The sequence below is a fragment of the Bufo gargarizans genome, chromosome 5 (assembly GCF_014858855.1).
Source record: "Bufo gargarizans isolate SCDJY-AF-19 chromosome 5, ASM1485885v1, whole genome shotgun sequence".
Taxonomy (NCBI): Eukaryota; Metazoa; Chordata; class Amphibia; order Anura; family Bufonidae; genus Bufo; species Bufo gargarizans.
Window position 1 is genome coordinate 313931570 of NC_058084.1, and position 23985 is coordinate 313955554.

Sequence of the window (23985 nt, forward strand, 5' to 3'; positions counted from 1 at the left end):
CACAAAAGGGATACTCGTCTCAATTCTGTTGTGGGGGCTCACATTTAGAGTGTCCTTGCGCTCCGTGTCTCTAATCCTCTTCCTAGTGTGTCCAATTAACCTCTTGGGATATCCCCAGTTTGTAAACTTCCTACACATCTCATCAAAAGTATCATCCTCTGACACAACCTGGCGTACCCGCAACAACTGGCTCCATGGCAGCGAGTCAATCATCTTGTGTGGATGATTACTATCATACATCAAAAGTGTATTTTTGTCAGTGGGTTTCTGAAAGAGATCAGTTTTAAGTACCCCATCCTGCAGATACACCCTGACGTCCAGAAACTGCAGCTCCCTGTCTGACATAGTCACAGTGAACTGGAGTCCCCGGACACCAGTGTTCAAATGTTGGTGAAACTCCTCTTGTTCAGTTTCGCTGCCTACCCAAATCATGAAGATGTCGTCGATGTAGTGCCACCAGCATAGGACTTAAAATTGGAGTGATATACCAGTCGATCCTCGACCTCCGCCATGAAGATGTTAGCGTAGGTCGGGGCCACATTGGACCCCATGACCACCCCACGCTTCTGCTGGTAGAAGGTGACACCAAAGAGGAACTGCAAATGCTATAAGCAATTGCACAACATACATTGGGGCATTCAGTAATTATGAACACAGTATAGTCAGTACACGCAATCAATAACAATGACACGTGTACGCCTCATTCTCATAAATCTAAGACGTATTGGCAGATTGGAGCAATAGACGACCCAAGGTCCCCTTTAGTTGACCCACAAGGTACCATTCCGTTAGTGTGAACGGACTCATTATTAATCAGATCTCCTCATCAGACATACAGTGAGCAATACATGGTTTCCATTTCTGGAATAATCCTTTGGCTTGTCGCTCTATTCCCGCAAGGGAATTCAATCTCTCCAAATAAAACACCCTTTTTAACTGTTCTATTATACTTTGTACTCCCGGTGCATCAGCTTGCAGCCATGTTTGCAAAATACTCCGCTTCACCACCATGCATATCGTGTGAAACAAACGAGGTAACCCCCCTTGACCAACCTCTCCCTCCTCATAATGAAACAAATATAATCGGGGGGACAATGGAAACTCCCTTCCCCAGATTCTCTTAACTAAGTTCCCTACTTCCTCCCACACCCTCTTACTCTGTGGGCACGTCCAGATTCCGTGGAATAGATCCGTGAAACCGACTCCACACTTCGGGCAACTGGTTATCCTATCCGGCTTCGCTGGATGAGGGGGGATATTAAAGCCATAAAAATGCCACGATACATTAGCCTAAACTGCGTATCCCTCCATGACTCGTTAACCACATGTCTCCTAACCACTTCCCAACCTTTCACAATCTTTTGTGCCATATCCTCATCTTCCAGTTGCTCGGCCCATTTCCCAAACCTGATACTCCTATCTCCGATCCCATCTTCCTTTCTCATGTCAGCATAAATTGTGGAGATCGAGACCTTCCCACCGCCCAGATCCAAGATTCTATCAAGAATATTCCTACGGATCTCCTTCTGCACCAGCCCTAGCTGGTTTATCACCGCTTCCTTTACCTGAGACCATTGAATGGTTTGAAAGGGCGACAGTGAGAACTTTGCAATCAATTCTACACATGTTAACCAACGAGATTCAGTGTCATGCAATAAATGTTTCACAGTTACAATCCCTTTCCTCCTCCACTCCTCAAATAATTTATTCTTATTCCCTTGTATAAATTCAGGATTATTCCATAGGGGAGGTGTTTGGAGATCCTGTAGGACAACCAATACTTTTTCCGGAGAATCCTCCACGCAGCTATCGTATCCTTAAATAACAAAGACTGTTTAATCCACCCCGGAATCGCCGGCAACCTTGCGTGCAGCAACGCCACCATAGACCAGGGAGCACAGAATTCCTTCTCCAACGTCAGTGCTGAGTAAAAACCGGATCCGTTTATCCAGTCACAAATATGCCTCGCCATGCAAGCCAAATTGTATCTTCTAATATCAGGAAAAGCAATCCCTCCCTGTTCAATCCCCTTCATTAAGGAACTCATTGGAATCCGCGGTCTTTTGCCATGCCATAAGAAATTCTTAAATGCTTTAGCAATTTTAGTGATATCTCTATGTTTTAACAGAATAGGGATAGTCTTCATGGGATACAGCAGCTTGGAGACCGACATCATCTTGATTAAATGATTTCGCCCCAGTAACGACAACGGAAGATCATGCCATCTCTGTAGTTCCTTAATTATTTTATGTATCAATGGGTCATAATTTAGTCTATATATGGACTCGGGAGTGGCCCCCACCTTGATACCCAAATAAGTTATGTGGGAACATGCAATTGGTATACCTCTCAAGTCCCCCCCCCACCCACCTTCCCCCACCCTTCAAAAATAGGAACTCGCTCTTTGATTTATTAATTTTTAACCCAGAAAGAGAGCCAAATTCCTCCAGCGCATCGATAATCCTCCCAATATCTCTAACAGGATTAGACAAAAAAAGCAAAATGTCATCGGCAAATAGAGCCGAGCGCATCTGCTGTTTACCTACCCTCAAACAACTCCTCTGAGTTCAGCCATCTCGATAATGGCTCTATCGCCAGATCAAATAAGAGGGGAGATAAAGGGCAGTCCTGTCTGGTTCCTCTCTGTAACTGAAACGAATCCGATAAATACCCTCCCGTACATACCCTCGCCCTCGGGCCTAAATACAACCCATCTAGGAGCGTACGAAACATTCCCCTAACACCTACCGAATCCAGGGCAAGACCCAGCCACTTCCAACTGATACTATCAAAGGCTTTTTCTGCATCTAAAGTGAGAATGGCTGGGTCCTGCCCAAGATATTCCGCCTTCCCTGCCACTGATTGAGCCAGCAGCACCTTCCTTAAATTAGTGACAGCCGTCCTACCTTTAACGAACCCTACCTGCGCAGGAGATATCAAGGAGGGGAGGACGCCCGCCAGCCTATTGGCAAGTAATTTCGATAGAATTTTAAGATCATGGTTTATTAAGGATATTGGCCTATAAGACGCCATGTTCTCCGGGTCTTTACCTGATTTATGAAGCAATGTTATGTGAGCCGTATTCATACGCTCTGGCAATACCCCCCCCCCCCCCTCAACCAAATGGGAATAAAACAACATCAAATACGGAACTACCTGCGTATCCATTACTTTGTAAAAATCAGACGTATACCCATCCGGGCCTGGGGCTTTCCCAGAGGGAAAAGATTTAATAGTAGCCTGTATTTCCGCTGCCGTTAATGGAGCGTTCAAGACCTCCAGCTGCTCATCCGTCAGACTTGGCAGAGAGATCCTTTCCAAAAAGGCCTTCCCCTCTTCCACCTTATCCCCAGCATTCTGGTAGAACGCCTCCATAAAACGTCCAAATAACTTGTTAATCTGTTGGGGTCTGTGCTCCCTGGTCCCATCCCTATTTCTTACCACCTGAATATGATTTAATGGGCGCCTACCTTTGGCCAATGAGGCCAACAACTTTCCAGATTTATTGCCAAACCTGTGCAAACTAGCCTCTAACTGAGACTTTTTTGATACTTCTAGTTTCTCTGCCCATGCTTCAAAGTCTCTCTTAGCTGAAACCCAGCGACCTTTGGCAGTCTGGGTCTGAGTTAAGAGAAAGTTACTGTATGCATCCCGTAAACATGTGCTTGCTTTTTCATACTGCGTCCTCGCAACCTTCTTAATAGCGGAGACATAAGCTAGCAACCTACCTCTCAGGACAGCTTTAGCCGTCTACCAGAATAATACCGGATCATTTACATGCTCCCTATTGTCATCAACAAATTCCATCCACCACCCCCTCATTAATTTCACAAACTCCTCATCCTTTACCAGATAATTGGGAATCCGCCAAATGAAGTCACTCCCCCCAGTATACATTTCTCTAATATCCATAAGAATTGGAGAGTGATCAGAGATTACCATGTCACCTATGGCAATGTCCGCCACTCTATGCAACATTGTTGAGGACAAGAATAAATAGTCAATTCTGGACCAACTCTTGTGCGCATGCGAGTAGTGGGTAAATTCCTCCCTTGAGGGTCAGAGTACCTCCAGACATCCCTGAGAGACAACGACTCAGCAAAGTCCCCCAGAGAGTATTGATGACAACTTCCCCCAGCTGACCTCCTATCCTCATTCTGATTCATCACCTTGTTGAGATCCCCTCCCACTATTTTTGCGCTGTGCGTATCCTGCAAAATTCTGGCACCCATGGAGTCAAAGAAAGCTTTTTGGCCCTGATTTGGAGCATACAAATTATATAAACTAAAGTCACCAAAATGACCCGAAATGTGAAGATGCAACATCCTCCCCTCATCATCTGCCTCTTCAAAGTGAACTGTATGGGATAAATGGCGACCTATAAGAACCAAGACTCCTGCCTTCCTATTTACAGCTGCAGAACGATACACCTCTCCCACCCACAACTTCTTCATCCTATGAAAGTCTGCCGTCGACAGGTGGGTCTCCTGCAACAGGCAATATCCGCCTTCATCCTACGTAATTGTCTCAGGACCTGCATGCACTTGTTAGGAGACTTCAAACCTTTCACATTCCACAAGATTATTCTCATGAATTTGTCTGCAGCCCAAGACCCACCTGTCGACAGGAAACCCCTCCCCACCTTTCCGTCATTGCATAAATAGTATCCATCAAAGCACTGCCTCCCAGCCCGACAGCACTCCGGTTATCATTACATATTGATCGCTCATATGGTGCCCCTAAACAAAAAAAGAAAGCAAAGAAGAAAAAACCCAGCCATATTAGAATCATGACCGAGAGAAGCTAATAACTCTAACAAAAAAAAATTGTAAAACCAGTTATTAAAACACCACAATTAGGTTGAGAACTTCCTTTTTCAGGCAATAGACGCGTCCCATCACCGCCGACTAGTTGTTATAGCAGATAGTCCCCAGGAATTATGTAATGTCCCTGTAAACCTTCATACCGAACTGTAATAACACAAAATTATCGGAATAGGTCTAATTAACCATAACTGAACCTGACAAAGGAATCACAGTCCTCCTGACTTTCTCACGAGTTTGGATCCCGAAGGCTTCTGGAACTTGGACATCCTCTGCGGAAGAGATGAAGAGTTCTGAGACACCCGATTCCACCCATTGCCTCCATCTCGTGCTTCAGCTTGAAAAACAGCCTGTTTCAGTTTATTCGTTGTTTTCATTAAATTGAATGCTCAAAAAATGTTTTGTCTCACTCCCTTTTCTTCTTGTTGCATGTTGAAGCTCTACTTGGAACCTTGTTAAGATCCAGCCATGCAAAATATGATTTTTTGCCTTTTTTCAAGTGGTCTTAAACTTTTGATCAGGACTGTACTTTACTGGATTGATAATTGTCAAGCTCTCTGTACCACTTATCTCTTTTCACACGCTCGACCTCCACTCTATGACGAGTCACATGCTGAGACTGTATTTGTGCCATTGCCTGCAATTGGATAATCCGGATTGGGGTGGCGCACTTGTTTTTTATTATAAATTGATGTATGTAACACAATTTGAATAGGCTTGACAAAGGCTGTGTATCAGCCGAAACGTTGCAATTTGTTTTACCGCTTTGAAGTCCGAATAAAGTCGATGATGTGAGATGCTGCTGATACCGTCTGCATTTTTCTACATATTCTGGCCGTTGGATCCAAGGCCATCGGTGAGGCTGTTGCATTCTATCTGGATACATCAACAAGGACCAAGTGGTGCTGCTTCTACATTTTGTTTATTGCTATCCTCATGATAGGTCATCAATATCAGATCAGCCGGGGTCCTCCGGCACCCCCATCGATCAGCTATTTGAAAAGAGAGGGCAGCGCTCATATGAGAGCTGCTTTCTCAGTTCTGTTCACCTGCTCGCCGTAGCACTTGCAGTGATGAGCAGGTAAGCAGAGCAGAGAAGGCAGCGCTTATACAAAAAAAAAAACGGACAACCCCTTTAAAGACATACTTGGAAAACATTACATACAGCGCTTCAGAACATACAGGGTAGTACAGCGCCACATATGTACCTCTTACATCCATTGACTTCTCTTCTCTGATGTAGATAGTCTCTTTCCTCTTCTTCTCCTGTCAGACCACACCGCCATGGTGACTTATTTCAGCCGCGCCTCGTCTCTGGAGAGTTTAACAAACTTTCCAACTTTTCCATCCTCCACCTCACCTTCTCAACACCCTATCCTGCCACCCCCAATACTCTGCACACTGTGCTCCCCAATACTTTCCTGCAGAAACAGTCCCCCGAAAAATACTGGTACCACACAGATACAAAAAAAAAACTTTATATTGTGCGCTAGTACAAAAAACCTCCCCTTCCTTTCAGATCAGACCCCCATATAAAACCCTAAATGACATCCCCCTATCTCAGACCAAACCCCCTTTAGACCTCTATGTTAGACCCCATATAAGACCCCAGTTTTAGACCTCAGATCAGACCCCCATTAGAACTCCATGTAAGACCCCCAACCACAATCAGACAGTCAGTTAAGATCCCCATCAGACCTCCAGACCCAATATAAGACCCCCATTAGATCTCCAGACCACCCCCATATCAGACCACAAGACCCCCATATCAGACCTCTAGACCCCCACTAGACCTCCAGACCTATTATCTGACCCCCATTAGACCTCCAGACCTCCATATCTGACCCCCATTAGACCTCCAGGCCCTCAATCAAACCTTCAGACCCCAATCAGACCCCCATTAGACCTCTAGATCCCCAATCAGACCCCCAGTCAGACCTCTCCAGACCCCCAGTCAGACCTCTCCAGACCTCCCAGTCAGACCTCTCCAGACTCCCTCGTTAGACCTCTCCAGACCCCCCGTCAGACCTCCAGACCCCCACATTAGACCACTTCAAACACCCAGTCAGATTTCCAGACCCCCAGTCAGACCTCCAGATCCCCCCATTGGACCACTTCAGACCCCCAGTCAGACCTCCAGACCCCGAGTCAGACCTCCAGACCACCCCAGTCAGACTTTCAGACCACCCCAGTCAGATCAGACTGTAAAATAATAAAGTAACTTACCTCTCCTGCCGCCACTCTCCTGGCTGTCTTCTCTTCTCAGGGCCCACGCTGCAGTCAACTGACCTCCTGCAGCGTCAGGTCAGAGTGCGCTCTGTATGTCCTGACGCTGCAGGCAGCCAGGACACAGCATCACAGGCCCTGAGAAGAGCAAGCAGGAGGAGGGGTAAGTACTGTACAGCGCTTCTCTCCCCCTCCTCCTACAGACTAGTGAGCGCTTCCATTATGCTAGTATTCCCTTTATAAGATGCACTGGATCTTATAAAATAAAAAGTACAGTACCACTGGCAAAGGAAAAAGAGAGAGAGAAAGAATAAGATCTTTCTGTCACTATATGTATATACAGGGTGGGCCATTTATATGGATACACCTTAATAAAAATGGGAATGGTTGTTGATATTAACTTACTGTTTATGGCAAATTAGTATATGTGAGGGGGGAAACTTTTTAAGATGGGTGGTGACCATGGCGGCCATTTTGAAGTCGGCCATTTTGAATCCAACTTTTGTTTTTCAATAGGAAGAGGGTCATGTGACACATCAAACTTATTGGGAATTTTACAAGAAAAACAATGGTGTGCTTAGTTTTAACGTAACTTTCATGAGTTATTTACAAGTTTCTGACCACTTATAAAATGTGTTCAATGTGCTGCCCATTGTGTTGGATTGTCAATGCAACCCTCTTCTCCCACTCTTCACACACTGATAGCAACACCACAGGAGAAATGCTACAGTATACTGTGTATATATATTGATTTATTAAACTGGTGTAAAAAAGAACTGGTTTAGCCGCCCATAGCAACCAATCAGATTCCACATTTTATTTTTCAAAGCTCCTTTGGAAAATGAAAGGTGGAATCTGATTGGTTGCTATGTGCAACTAACCCAGTTCCACTTTATGGCTATGTCTCAAAGATGCCTCCAGTAGACGTCATCCATTGGCCATCTATCCCCATAGGTTTTTATCATCTGCTCTGATGAAGTGTAAGATCACCTCTTATTACTAGGCTTTTGGTTATGTCTCTTCCTTTAGGATTTCCCATTGATATTGCATTATGTGGATCTGTGGCAGAAGGAATTGTATTACAGCTGTATGTGTAAAATAAGAGACCACACTACTAAATCATTTATTATCCAAGTGTTCAAATGATTTCAGAAAAGAAAACACAGACACAATGAATAGAATCTAATAGTTTTTATTCATATCATTCATTAATAAATTTGTACTAATTTACCCATCCAGGACAATTTAAGATTTACTGCATAATAAGGTGTGAACCAGACGAAGGCGAAACATAACCCCCCTGTGGGGGGAAAAAAATTCCTTCCTGACCCCAAGAATTGGCGATCGGCTAATCCCTGGTTCACTGCAGTGATGACCCTGGATGGGGGCCCTGTCACACAGATATATCTATAACAGTCTATATTATAATCTATGTTCTATCTTATATATAATCTATTTATCTAATGTCTGTATTATTATCCAGATACAAGTTATAAAGCAGATAATATAAGAAATATCTGTTACTAATCTGCTTTATAACTATAGTATATAATCACTTTACCTTATAGCTAGGGTTTATCTTATACTCCTTAGTATGTACTCTATATATGCTCTATACTACATTTATACTACCACTAGAACTAGTAAGCTATGTTTTTTTTTGTTTGTTTTGTTTTTTTTCTAGATCATATCTATGCTCTATATATCATAATATATCTAAAAGGGAATATTCTAAATTGGTATACATATCATATTTATCTTAGGGTGCATTCACATTACTGTAAATATATATGTATATATTCCCAATTCATTTAAGGTCATTTTCTTGGGAGATTTAAAAAAAAAATCTGAAAATGTTATAAATAACAGAGGACCATTTCTCACCTACACTGCCGTATTGCTGATTGGTGAATGGGCCTTTCCTAGCCTTTCTGGGCTGTGGAACTGGCAAAGGAAAGAACAGTAGGGACCAAAACAGCGTTGAAATGGCAGCTATGGCAGATCGTAAGTAAGGATCCTTTGCTATTTACAATATTTTCTGTCCCATTTACTAATCTACCCAGAAAACTCTTATAAAAATAAATTTTTTACATTTTTATATAATTTTTAAAACTAAATCTACCTTATTTATGAAAGAAAAAAGATATAAAAGATATATATTATAAAACCTATAACTCTGAAGATAAAAAGAAACAAAAAACTAATCTTGGTCTTTGCCTTTAAAATCATTACTGGAAGGCAGGACCCAGTGCAAGATTTTTTTTATTTTATCTAAGATATTAGAAATAACAAAGACTCAGATGAACCCTGCCACTGCTCTGGTACCTGAGCTAAGCCAATCACTGTCCTTGGGGTTGACCCTCCTCACCCTTTAATCGGAGGAGCTGGCAGTTCCTAGCATTTCTGGGGTGTTGAGCAGGGACCAGAAGTCCAGAGCAGTGGGGATCAAAGCTGCAGGAGAAGGGCAGCGGAGGGGATTGGTGGAGGTAAGTAGAAAGTCTTTGCTATTTTCAACATCTTCTACCTGTCATGTTGAATATGATAGTTGAGCCAAACATAGCATGCTATAGAGAAGGAGCATATATATATTTATTTATATATTTAAATGTCTGCTCATTCTGGGCTGTGAAGTCCCAGGGGGGTGTCCTATGAGTAATTGACGGCTATCTCTGTGCGCACATATAGGGCAGTCTGTCAGTCACTGATAGGACCCCCTCCTTAACGTCAAAGCCCAGAATGAGCAGGAATGTAAATCAATTAAATACAAGTTATACTGAATCTTTTCATATAAAACAATATATGAATCTGCTCAGCTCCTTCTGCTCTATAACATGCTGACTGCAGACATATGCTGACAGGTTGACTCTAAAATCTATGCAGTAAACCCTCATTTATTTTTTATTTATTTTTTCTACTTAAACTTACCTTACCTAAGAGAAAAAGGTAAGTTATATAAACATAAAATATGCTTAGTACGAGTATATGAAATAATAACTCTAAGGCCTCTTTCACACTACAGTATGTCCATTTCAGTGTTTTGCGGTCCGTTTTTCACGGATCCGTTGTTCCGTTTTTTTGCTTCCGTTGTGGTTCCGTTTCCGTTCCGTTGTTCCGTTCCGTTTTTCCGTATGGCATATACAGTATACAGTAATTACATAGAAAAAATTGGGCTGGGCATAACATTTTCAATAGATGGTTCAGAAAAAACGGAACGGAAACGGAAGACATACGGATGCATTTCCGTATGTGTTCCGTTTTTTTTGTGGACCCATTGACTTGAATGGAGCCACGGACCGTGATTTGCGGGCAATAATAGGACATGTTCTATCTTTCAACGGAACGGAAAAACGGAAATACGGAAACGGAATGCATACGGAACACATTCCGTTTTTTTTTGCGGAACCATTGAAATGAATGGTTCCGTATACGGACCGTATACGGAACGCAAAAAACGGACCGCAAAACGGAAAAAAAAAACGGTAGTGTGAAAGAGGCCTAACTCTGTAAATAAAGGGAGTGATCCTGGTCTTTGGCCATCTCATAATCCTTACAGAGAAGTAGGACATGGCAGAAGATATTTCTTCTTCATCTACTTCTAGAGATGTTAAAAATAACAAAGAATCATTCCTCACCTATACCAATCCCCTGCCACTTCTCTGGTACTCACTACCCTGTACATCCTGTCCTGGCTGAACATCCCAGAAATGCTAGGAATGGTCTGCTAGGCCAGTGACTTGCCTTAGGGGGGTGACATGCTTTATCTTATGATTGAATGACTGGGCCTTTCCTAGCATTTCTGATGTGTGAAGCCAGGACACGAAATGCGGAGCAGTGAGGACTGAAGCATGGATTGTGTGGCAGCTATGGGGGATCACTGGAGGTATGTAGCGCTTCTTTGTTTTGTTTAACATCTTTGGCCCACTTTAAATCTACTCAGAATACTCCTTAAGAGTAAACATTTTTCTTTTACATTAAACCTACCTTATCTAAGATATATATAACTATGAACTAAAAAAATTCTATAACCCTGTGGAAGAAAGTAGTAATCCTGGTCTTCGCCCTTCTCATCATCCGTCTAACTGGAAGGCAGGACCTGGTGCAAGATGTTTCTTCTTCATCCACTTCTTGGTCTTCATCGTCTTTGTCTCCATTTCCCTCCTCACTTTCTTCTGCATCACTTTCTTCACTGTCCTCTTCTTCTTCCTCTCCTTCCATTCCTTCTTGATCTTCTTCATCTCCATACTCTTCTTCATCACTTTCTTCCTCATCTCCAAATTCTTCTGTATCTTCTTCCTCTTCTTCATCTGCTTCTTCATCTGACTCATATCCTTCTTCATCCTCTTCCTCTGTATATGACTCTAGTGAAAGATGTTCCTAGAAACACAATTCAATCAGATTAAATACTGTAAGATCTACCTCATGCTTTTCTACTGAAAGAATGTTTTGTCATGTGCAAGGTAACTGCCATATTGACAATGACCTCAGGAAAATGATTGCTCCCCATGTAACTGCTCAATATAATAACGTATACATAATAAATAAATCTTATTCATCCTATGGATTATTGTATAGGATGTTATTTTATTAACTAAATTCGTTTCACCAGTGTATAAGACAATGGAGGGTGAAATACAGATCTAGATAAAATATTGGCACGTTTTTCAATGTTTCATTCCTAATGCAGCCTTTCACATAACTTACTTCATCCAAGAAGATCCTTATGCCATCATCCAGCTTCATGAAGATGGGCTACAATATAACAGGTAAGAATTAGCTCCTCTCTCACTGTTATTATCTCCATTCTTCCGGAATACTTTACAATGTAGAGAAATAGAGGCTCTTACCCCGTCCACAGAATCATCATTGCCGTCTTCATCCTTAGGGACAGAAAAAGATAAAACAGATTGTGAGTAACTATTTATATTAGATTTTCAGAGGGAATCAAATATTTTTCCATATTTTTCTATAGTTTATCATTGGAGCAGTGGTAGGTATAATAATTGCATTATCTCTTAGTTCTTCTGCATACAATTATGGTGTCTTAAAGGGGACGCAGAAGTATTCTAATGGGAGGCCCAATCATTTATCCATTCTATTAGCCAGAATGTAGTTTCAAAAAAAGGACAGTTCTCTGGAGGAATCTGTGGATGGTGAATTATTAGGATAATGTGTGATTCCAAAGGGCCCCTAGTGTAAAGAACAAATCCTAAGACAGCGGATGGTGTAATACCCACTTCATGATCAGCTAGTCATAGGAGAGAATGGCCCCTGAACATGGCTATAGAGATCAGACAACCCCTCTATCACCAACAGTAAGATATAATAAGGATCAGTGTTTTTCCAATTAAGCCTCAATTATACATGATTGGTAAAGTGTCACTTCTGTAAACAGATATAATAAAAACTGACAAATGATATCTCTCTCTCTCTCTCTCTCGCTCTCTGTAAATATATATATATATATATATATATATATATATAAAGCAGCACCCCTTAGATAATATATCAGGTGCAGTTCCTTAGTTGATCCTGGACCCAGATCTGCAGATACAAAAAAGTAGAAAAAGAGGCAGCACTCTGACTTCAATGAAATTTACTGAAAGCGGAGTGTTGCCTCTTTTTCTATCTATCTACTGTATATCTATATCTAGGGGACACCTCATTTACCATTTTGTACGCCTGTTTCAGGTGTAGAAAAAAGTCTCAATGTAACACATCTCGGAAGCTGACTTAAATTTAGAAGCAGCGCTGGATACGCCAAAGTTATATAACTTCGGCAATCCACCACCAGCGATGAGGCTTTATTAAGACCGGCGTCTAAAACGCCATGTCTTAATATATGTGCCCCACTGTGCCTTATAATAATTATTTGAAACATCACTTACGTAGCATTCAAGGATCTTCATTCCATCTTCTCTTCTCTGTCCAAACGGGATTGAATATTGTAAATTAAAAAAAGTTATAGAGAAATTAGAGAAGAAAATTATGAAACTGCTGCCTATGTAACAAATAAGCAGATGTAGTATACTACATGAGGAAACCCAATAAACACAGATAAACAAGTCAATGAGATCTGTCCCAGAACTGATCACACACTCCTTCTGGTCTACAATGGTGTAGACAGATACAACTCCAACATGTCCAACTAGTTACAGTGGTGACTGGGGCAACCGCTGCTTCTTTTACCTCACCCAACTACCTAAACCCACCTCCCGCTGCCTTCCTCTTGGCAGGTCCAGCTGGCAAACCTGATACACTTCAGGCACCTTCCCCTATTAGCCCAAAGCCAAATCTGTTGGTTGACTCAATTTTTCTACACCCACTGCTGTAACACAATTTATTTCCTTAGATATCCTCAAAGACATTAGACAACCCATTAAAACTGGTACAATTTGTGATAAATAAAAATCTAATGGTTATTACCTCTGGATATACAATGTTATGTGAGAAATATGAATATCTGCTGATATCACTTACTTCTTCCTCAAATATCCGAAGCATCTCTCTCATGTCCTCCATAGCAGTGACCTAGAACAGAGCAGATTCTACTTAGCAAATAAAATATTAGTGTTCAGTGATAAATTATATCTATAAATTATATTAAAAAAATGGGTTAAGCAGCACTCCAGGTCCCAATCTAGGGACAGTTGCCAGTAAAAAAATTGATAAATCGGTGCTCGCTGATGGGGATCCTGGCTGGGGGTCCCATAGGTATGCAATAAATAGAAAATCCACAGCACTCCGCAGTTCTGATGAACAAGCTGGTTACTTTATTGGTAACAGCAGCATAGGGAGAGCAAGCTTGAGAAAGACCAGAGATGGTTGAAACGTTGCTATCGCTATGCCGCTTTTTCTATTTGTATAAATTATATAAAACATAATTATACTGCCTAATAGTATATCAAATGGGAATTATCTAAGTAATAATCTAAATCTTAGGCTAAAGTTATATTCACATACGGCAGGAAGCTTAAGGGTACAGTGTATTCAAATGGCAGATTTTCTATGTGGATTTTATCTTCTTTTTTCATATATTTTATTGAATCTGCTTAAAATCTGCCCTCCATTACTGTTAGTGGTAATTCTGTATCGTATGACCCTTTTTGCTTTGGAGAATTAATGAATGGGGATAATTTATGTGTGGACCCATGGATGCACAGCGGTTGCGGACCCATTCATTTCAATGGGGACACAAAAGATGTGGACTAGGCCGCCTGAATGAGCCCTAACACTGAGGGGGTACAGAGAGGGCATAACTACTGTGAAGGGGGCACAGAGAGGGCATTACAACTATGAAGGAGGCACAGAGAGGGAATTACAACTATGAAGGGGGCAGAGAGAGCTATCACCACTGTAACAGGGACACAGAGAGGGCATTACTACTGTGACTGGGGCACAGAGAGGGCATTACTACTGTGAAGGAAGAACAGAGAGGGTATTACAACTGTGAAGGGGGCACAGAGAGGGCATTACAACAATGAAGGGGGCACAGAGAGGGCATCACCACTGTCACCGTGGCAAAGAGAGGGCATTACTACTGTGACTGGGGCACAGAGAGGGCATTACTACTGTGAAAGGAGCACAGAAAGAACATTACTACGATGAAGGGGCTTAATATGGGCTTAATTTTTGTGAGGGCAAAAAATTAAGACATAACAACTGATAGGGGCACAATGTTTTACGCACCCCAGGTGCCAAACACCTTAGGCACGCCACTGCTTCTTTCATTCAATTTTTGCAGGTATGTGCCCTGGCCCCTGCCTCATATTAAAGAATACCCTCCCTTACCTGGCGATACAGGGACAAATTTGTTTTTTCAAAGATTTTATTTAGGTGAGGGAGGGGGTGTGTAAAAAATTTGCTGTGGGGCCCAGCCAGTCCTAGCTATGCCCCTGGCCCCCATTGTCCAATAGGTGTGGTTCCCGTCTCTGAGACCCACAGCTATCTCATAATCAGAGCTGTTAAAGTCATGGGGGGTCACCGCACATGCGTAGCCGTCCTGCATTGATTTCTAGGTGAACCCTGGAAATAGCCAATCGTTTGCTCGCCAATTTACGTTGGCCACATAAAAATGAATGGAAGCGCAATGCGCTTGTGCGGCCACTGCTCCTATTTAGTTCAATGAAGCCGACGGAAATATCCAAGCCACTATTTGTCTATTTTTGCTGGTCCAATTGAAATGAATGGAGGGCGGTCATGCATGAAGGTGCGCCCTCTGGAACTCAGAGGTGGGACCCACATCTATCAGACAATGGGGGAATATCCTAGAGATATGCCCCCATTGTCTGAGATGGGAATACCCCTTGAAGTCCAATAGAACCCATTATATATAAAGTATTGATAAGAATAGAAGGTTTTATATAAAAATAACATTTTCCACACCTTAACATATTGACTCTTTATTTGTATCTAAAGGAGAAATGAAAGTCAACACAAACATGGCCATTACCTCGTCCTCCTCAAAGGAATCCATGCTGTTGTCGCTCTCCATCTACATACAAGTTGAATGAAATGTAACAAGATGTTAAGGAGTTAAATACAGTGAAATGAATATGTTATATAGAACAAATAGCAGTTTAAGGCCACTTTCACACAGTCAGTGTTTTCTCTGTATTTTCTCAGTATTTATAAGCCAAAACCAAGAATGGAATGATTTGGACCTGCCCCTGATATTAGGTTACAAATACTGACACAAAATACTGACCAAAATATGTCCATGTGAACTTTCCAATATATTTTCTGTACCAGGTCCTCATGGATTTCTGCTGCAGAAGGTACAGATATAAGAGCAGATTATGAGCCCCTTGTGTCCCAATAGCTCATCATACAGCACCCCCTTTATGTATTCTTAAGAATCTAGTGACCCCTGTCTGTCAACTAATGTCAGATGCTTTCCCCATAGAAGTAAATGAAGAGGTGGCTCTGCTTACTCTCTGCCCTCCCTTTGAAGTTTAAGAAAGTTTGGCCACATTCGCATAGTGCAGATGTAATCACTATTCTGTATCTATATTTGTAAACCAATAGATTAATTCGATTTTCTTTCTCTGAATTACTCCCAACATTATGGCTACAAAATAGTGATTAAATCTCTACTGTGGGACAGTGATCTCATGGGAAGAGCTGAGTTCCCACTATCCGACTGACTTGAGTGTGGCCCTGTCCATTAAAGTGTGTGGGAGTTACAGAAAGAGACATAGATATACCATAAATGTGTAAGCCTGGAATACCCTGTAAGAAGAGGTTTAGTGCTATTACCCCCAACATCCTAACCGGAGGTCACTACAAGAAACCTGCCACTTTTTATCTCCTAATTCGCTGGATTTAGGTTCCATTATCTGAGATAATTATATGAAGAAGAAACAATCCCATTAGAATATACATTACACAATGAAGAGGAGGAGAACGCTATATACAATGAGATCCAACCATGAATGGTCCTGCTCAGTACAGATGATGGGAGTAGACTGTCCTGTGTGTAGTGTGTGATGTACAGTATATAGAGCAGCACTTACTGATAGACGTCCAGCAGAATCGGGTAGAAACCTGTAAAGGTGCCTGTGGGGCTCAACAGACGCTCCTCGCTCGGTCGGGAAATCAGCAGTTTCTGCACAATCTCCTGAAAAGGGCAGTTGATATTCAAATCAAACTGTGCATGTGCCAGTAGTGACCAATCATATGCCAGCTGCCAATCATATGCCAGTCCCATGACCTCTGACCTCCAGCCAGCTGCATTTCATACTGTAAACTGGCAATACCTATAATGCCCTCTGACATGAAGGAATCAATCAGATGGAATATGACATATAGCAATGTCCTGTTCTCACCAGTCTGCCCAGTATGAAATGGATGCCTTCATAAATACCTTTCACCATTGATCCTTCTGTCTGTAGTAAAGTGACGCTATGACCAGAAAGTGATATACGGTATTCATCCGCTTTATACTGGTAAGAATGTCATTTCCTCATCCCCACTATATAGACTGACAAAGGATTGTGTTTTTCATACTGAGCACTACTGGCCTGTATTATAGACATACCCACCAGGAAAGTACTCTTGATATGAGTAGTACTACAGCATACCTCCCCACTTTAGAACATTTCAGAGAAGGACAATACAGTATGCAGACGCACGCCGCAGCTGCGACATTTTGCAGATATCAGTCAGGTCTCCTCTGGCCAGGCCGGTATCAGCAGAATGTTGTAGGTGCACAATTATGTCATTGCGCCACTTACATGACACAAAAGTGGAAAGTGATGAGGCAGGTTACCAGGAGTTCCCTGCTCCACCATTTGGGATTATTTTTATGATGGAGGTAGAGCGTGCAACGTTCCTCAGATGCAGGCCTGTCCAGAAATGGTTATAGCATGAGGCAAACTATAGAGGGGCACAGCCTATGAGGCACATTATAAGAGGGTGAAGACCATGTGGCACATTATAGGAGGATGAAGAACATGAGGCACACTATAGGGGGACACAGAACATGAGGCACAATATGGGAGGACGCAGACCATGAGGCACATTATTAGGGGGTAAGAACCATGAGGCACAATATGGGAGTACACAGAACATGAGGCACATTATAGGGAGTGAAGACCATGAGGCATACTATAGGGAGATACAGAACATGAAGCACAATATGGCAGGACGCAGACCATGAGGCACATTATTAGGGGGTGAGGACCATGAGGCACACTATGGTAGGACACAGAACATGAGGCACATTATAGAGGGGTGAAGACCATGAGGCACACTATAGAAGGGCACAGAACATGAGGCAAATTATAGGGGGATAAAGACCATGAGGCACACTATAGGGGGGGCACAGAACATGAGGCACACTATTGGAGGATGCAGACCATGAGGCACATTATTAGGGTGTGAAGATCATGAGGCACATTATGGGAGGACACAGAACATGAGGCACATCATTGGGGGTTGAAGACCATAAGGAACACTATAGGAGGGAACAGAACATGAGGCACACTATGGGAGGACGCAGACCATGAGGCATATCATTGGGGGTTGAAGGCCATAAGGCACAGTATAGGAGGGAACAGAAGATGAGGCACAATATGGGAGGACGCAGACCATGAGGCACATTATTAGGGGTGGAGACAATGAGGCACACTATGGGACGACCAAGATCTTGAGGAACATTATAGGAGGGCAAATAACATGAGGCACATTATAGGGTGGGTGTAGATCATGAGACACAATATAAGGGGACACACAAACCTGTGTCCTTCCAGCTGTTTCAAAACTACAACTCCCAGCATGCCCAAACAGCCTACAGCTATCAGCCTACAACAGGGCATTGTGGGAGCTTTAGTTTTACAACAGCTGGAGGGCTGCAGGTTGAGCGTGCCTGTTCTAAATCATTTTTTGCTTGTATTAGTCGGAAAAAAAAGCCTTATTGCTGTTGTGTGGTGAAGTGAGAAAATTACAGCCCTTTTTGGCGTGTATTATTAGTGTAAACAACATATATTTTTACCGTTTAGCGGTGCAGTTATATGTTCTAAAATCCTTTTTAGCATGTATTAGTGGCAAATGAAAAGTATTTGCCGTTGCGTGGTGAAGTGAGAAAATTATAGCCCTTTTTGGCGTATATTAGTGGCAAAAAATACATATATTTTTCGTTCAGCGGTGCAGTTATATTTTTTAAACCCCTATTTAGGCGTGTATTAGTGGAAAAAATATATATTATTTGCCGGTCAACAGGGTAGTTATGTGTTCTAAAGCCCTTTTTGGTGTGTATTAGTGACAAAAAATATATATTATTTGCCGTTCAGCGGTGCAGTTATAAGTTCTAAAGCCTTTTGTGGAGTGTATAAATTGAAAAAAATAAGGGCCTGTTTGCTGTTCAGCGGTGCAGTTATTTGTTCTAAAGCCAATTTTGGCATGTATTAGTGGCACACAAAAAAAAGTATTTGCCATTGTGTGGTGAAGTGAGAAAATTACAGCCCTTTTGGTCTGTGTTAGTGGCAAAAAAATATATAATATTTGCCGTTCATCGGTGCAGTTATATGTTATGAAGCCCTTTTTGGCGTGTATTAGTGGCAACAAAAATATACATTATTTGCTGTTTAGAGGTGCAGTTATATGTTCTAAAGCCCTCTTTGCCATGTATTAGTGGCACAAAAAACTGTATTTGCCTTTGTGTGGTGAAGTGAGAAAATTACAGCCCTTTTGGTCTGTGTTAGTGGCAAAAAAAATATAATATTTGCCGTTCATCGGTGCAGTTCTATGTTCTAAAGCCCTTTTTGGGCTGCATTAGTGGCACAAAAATATATATTATTTGCAGTTTAGAGGTGCATTTATGTGTTCTAAAGCCCTTTTTGGTGTATATTAGTGGCAAAAAAATATATATTATTTGGCGTTCAGCGGTGCAGTTATATGTTCTAAAGCCTTTTGTGGCGTGTATAAGTGGAAAAAAATAAGGCTATAAAATTCAGACAGCCTCTAATCTCTGTGGTTACTTATCGGCGCTGCAGATCCACCAAGCAACGTGGGTAAAGTTCGCTTCACAGTCAAAAGTTCCAAAAAGATGATGATCGTGCTGCCTATGAGTGTAGGATTCCACTCCCAGATTATTTTCCCAAATGTGCAGTTGTTTCACCTTGTAGCCAAACAATCGGATTACAGAGGCTGGCGCACTCACGTGCACCCGAACCCTAGAGAGAAGTTTTTACACAATAGTGAAGTTCCACCAGGTAATTCCGCTAAAAGCAATTTATTCTACTTACAAAATAGACATAAAAATTCAGCCTTCTAAAATCTGAATGTCCTTATCTCAAGAGTCCACCCAAGGACATTCTGATTTTAGAATGCTGAATTTTTATGCCTATTTTGTAAGTAGAATAAATTGCTTTTAGCGGAATTACCTGGTAAAATTAAGGGCCTTATTGCCCTTCAGCAGTGCGGTTATATGTTCTAAAGCCCTTTTTGGCGTGTATTAGTGGAAAAAAAGGCTTATTAGCCATTGTGTGGTGAAGTGAGAAAATTGGACTTGTTTGGGGTGTTTTAATTTCCTATTTTTATTTGATCTAACAGTATGTCTGACAGATAAGTGCCAGGCCCTGCACAGGAGTGTGGCAGAGGCCTAAATGTCTCTGGCGCAGGCACAGGTCGCAGCAGAGTAAGGGGGGCGTGGCAGCAGGAGTCGTAGCGGGAGGCCTGAGCTCCCGGTGTCATCTAACGGTCGTGTCTTGACCAGCAACCCAGCGGTTCTTGAATGGTTGACTATGTCATGCACTTCATCCCAAGTGACATCAGACACGCCCAGCCAAGAGTTGGTGGGTTCGTCAGCTACAACCCTTAGTTGGCATGGCAGCCCCTGTGCCTTCACCTGTCTTCAAACTGCCTCTGTCCTTTTCTGTTCCCTTAGCCAGAGAAGTATTATATGCTGTGGGCTCAGCTCCACTATACAGCGAGGACGAGCTACAGGACAGTCAGAAGCTACTGACCAGCCAAGACGTGGAGGAGACATCTGCCGCTTTCTCCGGTAGGCGGGCAAGTAGTGATGAGGAGAGTGGCATGGGAGCTGGTAATGCGAGCGGTCAGGCTCCTGACCCAGAGACTGTTAAGGAGGACATCAGTGATGTGTAGACAGTACTTGGGAGTCAGGTGAATTAGGGGCTTCATCATCATCGGGAGAAGATAGTGGCAGCTTGCCTGTCAGGCAGTGGTGGAGCCAGTAAGTCGCTAGCGTGGCCGAGAGTCAGCAGGGTGGCAGCAGTGGGAGGTCGGGTGCCCAGGGTAGACCACTCGCTTCACAAGAGCCTACCTTCCCAGAAAGTAGTGGTGTAGGGGTTCACGGAAGCAGCGGCGGTAGCAGTCAGTCAGCAGTGATGGCCAGTTTGCAGTGTTTGCCGACGAACACATAGAAACATAGAATGTGTCGGCAGATAAGAACCATTTGGCCCATCTAGTCTGCCCATGCGATCTGCCATCTTTATCGGGCTGTTCTCGGAACTGCCTGCTCCCAGTAACAGCATGTGTTTCAGAGCGGCTCGCGGCGCAGGCACAGGTAAGGACTTAACTCTGCATCGCCGGACTTGGGAATAAAGATGGCAGATCGCATGTGTTCGTCGGCAAACACTGCGAACTGGCCATCACTGTCAGTCAGTGCGGAGTGGGGTAAAATCACCTACTCGATGGTGTGGTAGTTTTTTGTTAAGCCTCTGGAGGAGGTGAACATGGCCATTTGTAGAATCTGTGGGCAGAAGGTGAAGCGTGGACAGGGTGCCAATGTTGGCACCACGGCCCTGCATCAACATATGCAGAGTCACCATAGAGTGGCCTGGGAGAACCGTGGCTCTGAGGTGGTGGTCACCCAGGGGCATGCACCCGATTTCAGGCAGTCAAGGCCCACCACCTCAGCCGAAGGGAGCTGTCTGTCCTTCCTATCATCTGCTGATCCTGATGCTCATGCTCCTCCTCCTACTCCTTATCAATCATTCCATCAGCAATCAATCACCGAAGCGATTGCCAAGAGACAACAGTATGCGTGCACTCATCCAACGGCACAGAAGCTGATTGTGCTTCTGGCCAAGTTACTGGTGCTGCAGTCCCTCCCTTTCCAAGTGGTGTACTCTGCACCTTTAAGAGAACTGATGGCTTGTGCTGGGCCGAGGTGGAGAGTCCCAAGCCGTAATTTCTTTGCCAAAAAGGCAGTACCATCCCTGCACCTGTATGTAGAACAGAAGGTGGGCCAGTCCTTGAGCCCGTGGGTGCATGGCAATGCCAACGTTTGGAGCTGTACTTACGGTCAGAGACAATACATGTCTTTTCCGGCCCACTGGGTGAATCTGGTTCCTGCACAGCCACACCAGCAACTTGGCCACTTGGCCAGATTATGCCGCTTCCGCCTCCACGTTGTCACGCCGTTGGTCCTGCGAAATGTCCGCCTCAGCCTCCTCACCCTCCACCGTGTCCTCAGCCTTCACTGCAGGGACAATTCACACTGCCCCTCCAGCATACCACATGTGCAAGGCAGGGCGGTGTCAAGCTGTTCTGCACCTCGTTTGCCAGGGTGAACGGAGTCACACAGGGGAGGAACTGCTCCGTATCTTTCATCAATAAATCGAATCCTGGCTTTCTTCGCTACAACTCAAAATCCGAACCTTGGTGACCGGCAAATGGAAGAACATGGTGTCGGCACTGCATCAAGGAGGGCTGAGCCATGTGCCCTGCATGGCACACATGTTCAATCTAGTTGTCAAGCGGTTCCTGAAGTCTTCCACCCATCTGCAAGCCTAAAAAAAAGGCCAGGAAACTTTGCATGCTCTTCAGCCACTCGTACACCGCAAAGCACATCCCTCTTGAGCTGCAGAACTGCATCCCCCAACATAGGCTGATATTTTTACCTGTTGGAATTCCACCCTTCATATGTTGGACCGACTATACGAATAGAGAAAGGCCATAAACGTTTTCTTGGTGATCCAAGGGGACAGGAGTACTCCCCTGTGTAACTTCGATGTCAGCCAGTGGAAGCTCATGCGTGACACCTGCCGTTTGCTCAGGCCCTTTGAGTAGGCCACGTTATTTGTCAGTCGCCAGGACTACGGGATGAACAACGTCATTCCATTGCTTCATGTCCTGGAACAGATGCTGGTAAATCTGGCTGTTCAAGGGACTGGAGACGTGACACCTAGATCTCACGGTGACTTGAGCCCTCTGGGGGCTGAACTGGAGGAGGATGAGGACATTGGAGCACAAGCAATGTTTAGTGAAATGGGTGGTTTTTCTACACAGGTGAGAGGAGAGGAGGAGCAGGAGCAGCCAGAGGAGCTGCAGGGTGATGAGGAAGACGAGGCAGAGGACCCAGACACACCGTGGCAATATGCAGTGGAGATAGAGGCAGGGAGTCCCTCTAAATCACTTGCACAAATAGCCCGATGCATGGCGACTTGCTTGCGTAGTGACAGACGAAATGTCACCATTCGGCAGAGGGATGACTTCTGGCTCTCCATCTTTTTTGGACCCTTACTACCGGTCCAAAATGGGGGCCTTTTTTACACTCGCTGAGAGGGAGGACAAGCTGAACTACTAGAGACATCCTATGTAGTCAGTTGGCCGCTGCCTATCTGCGCCATTGTCCATCCTCTCGCAGGTCTGACCAGGGGGGCCCTCTGCGCCCACGTTCCTCTGCCATGGTTGCTATGGCAGGGTGGGGGGGTAGGAGCAGTTCCAGCTCCATAAGCAGCAACTTGAGTCTAGAGTCACTGATGAGCAGCTTTTTTCACCCGCCTAGTGAAAAAACTACTCACCACCAGCAGCAGCAGCTAGACCTGGAGCAGGACCTGAACCAGCAGGTGGTGGCATACTTCAACCAAATGCTGACCAAGTGAAGGCAGATGCTCCACAGACAGGATCCGTTTTTTTGGGGTTATTGTTCTGACGGATCAGAGGAAGGGCAAAATAATCAGTGACATCAACACAAACTTACTGCTGACACCCTCTCCACTGTGTCCGGAGGGCTCTACTTGTATAAGTGTTTAATAGAACAGGTTCTATGAAAATCTATGTGGAATCAGCTGACGGCGGTGTAAAAGGAGTGCGCTTTTTCTTGGCGCTAACATCGACTTGTAAGGCTGAGTTCACACTTGAGTTATTTGGTCAGTTTTGGCCCCATGACTGCCCAAATAAGTGAAGTGTGCAGTGATTCTAAGAGTGACGCCTGTCATCTGCATGTCATACTGACTCACAGTATTATTTCACTACCACAGCAGACTCCCTATGCATATTACTGAAAGGCACAGTGTTCTACACCACCAGTGTTCTACACCACTATAATGGCTCTCTGCAGCCAGGAAATATCAATTTTTTTACGAGATTCGCTGCGAATAAATTTGGATCGAAATGGGCGAAAAATTTGCTCATGTCTAATTATAAGCCTTCTAACGTCCTAAAAAATAAAATGATATTTTCAAAATGA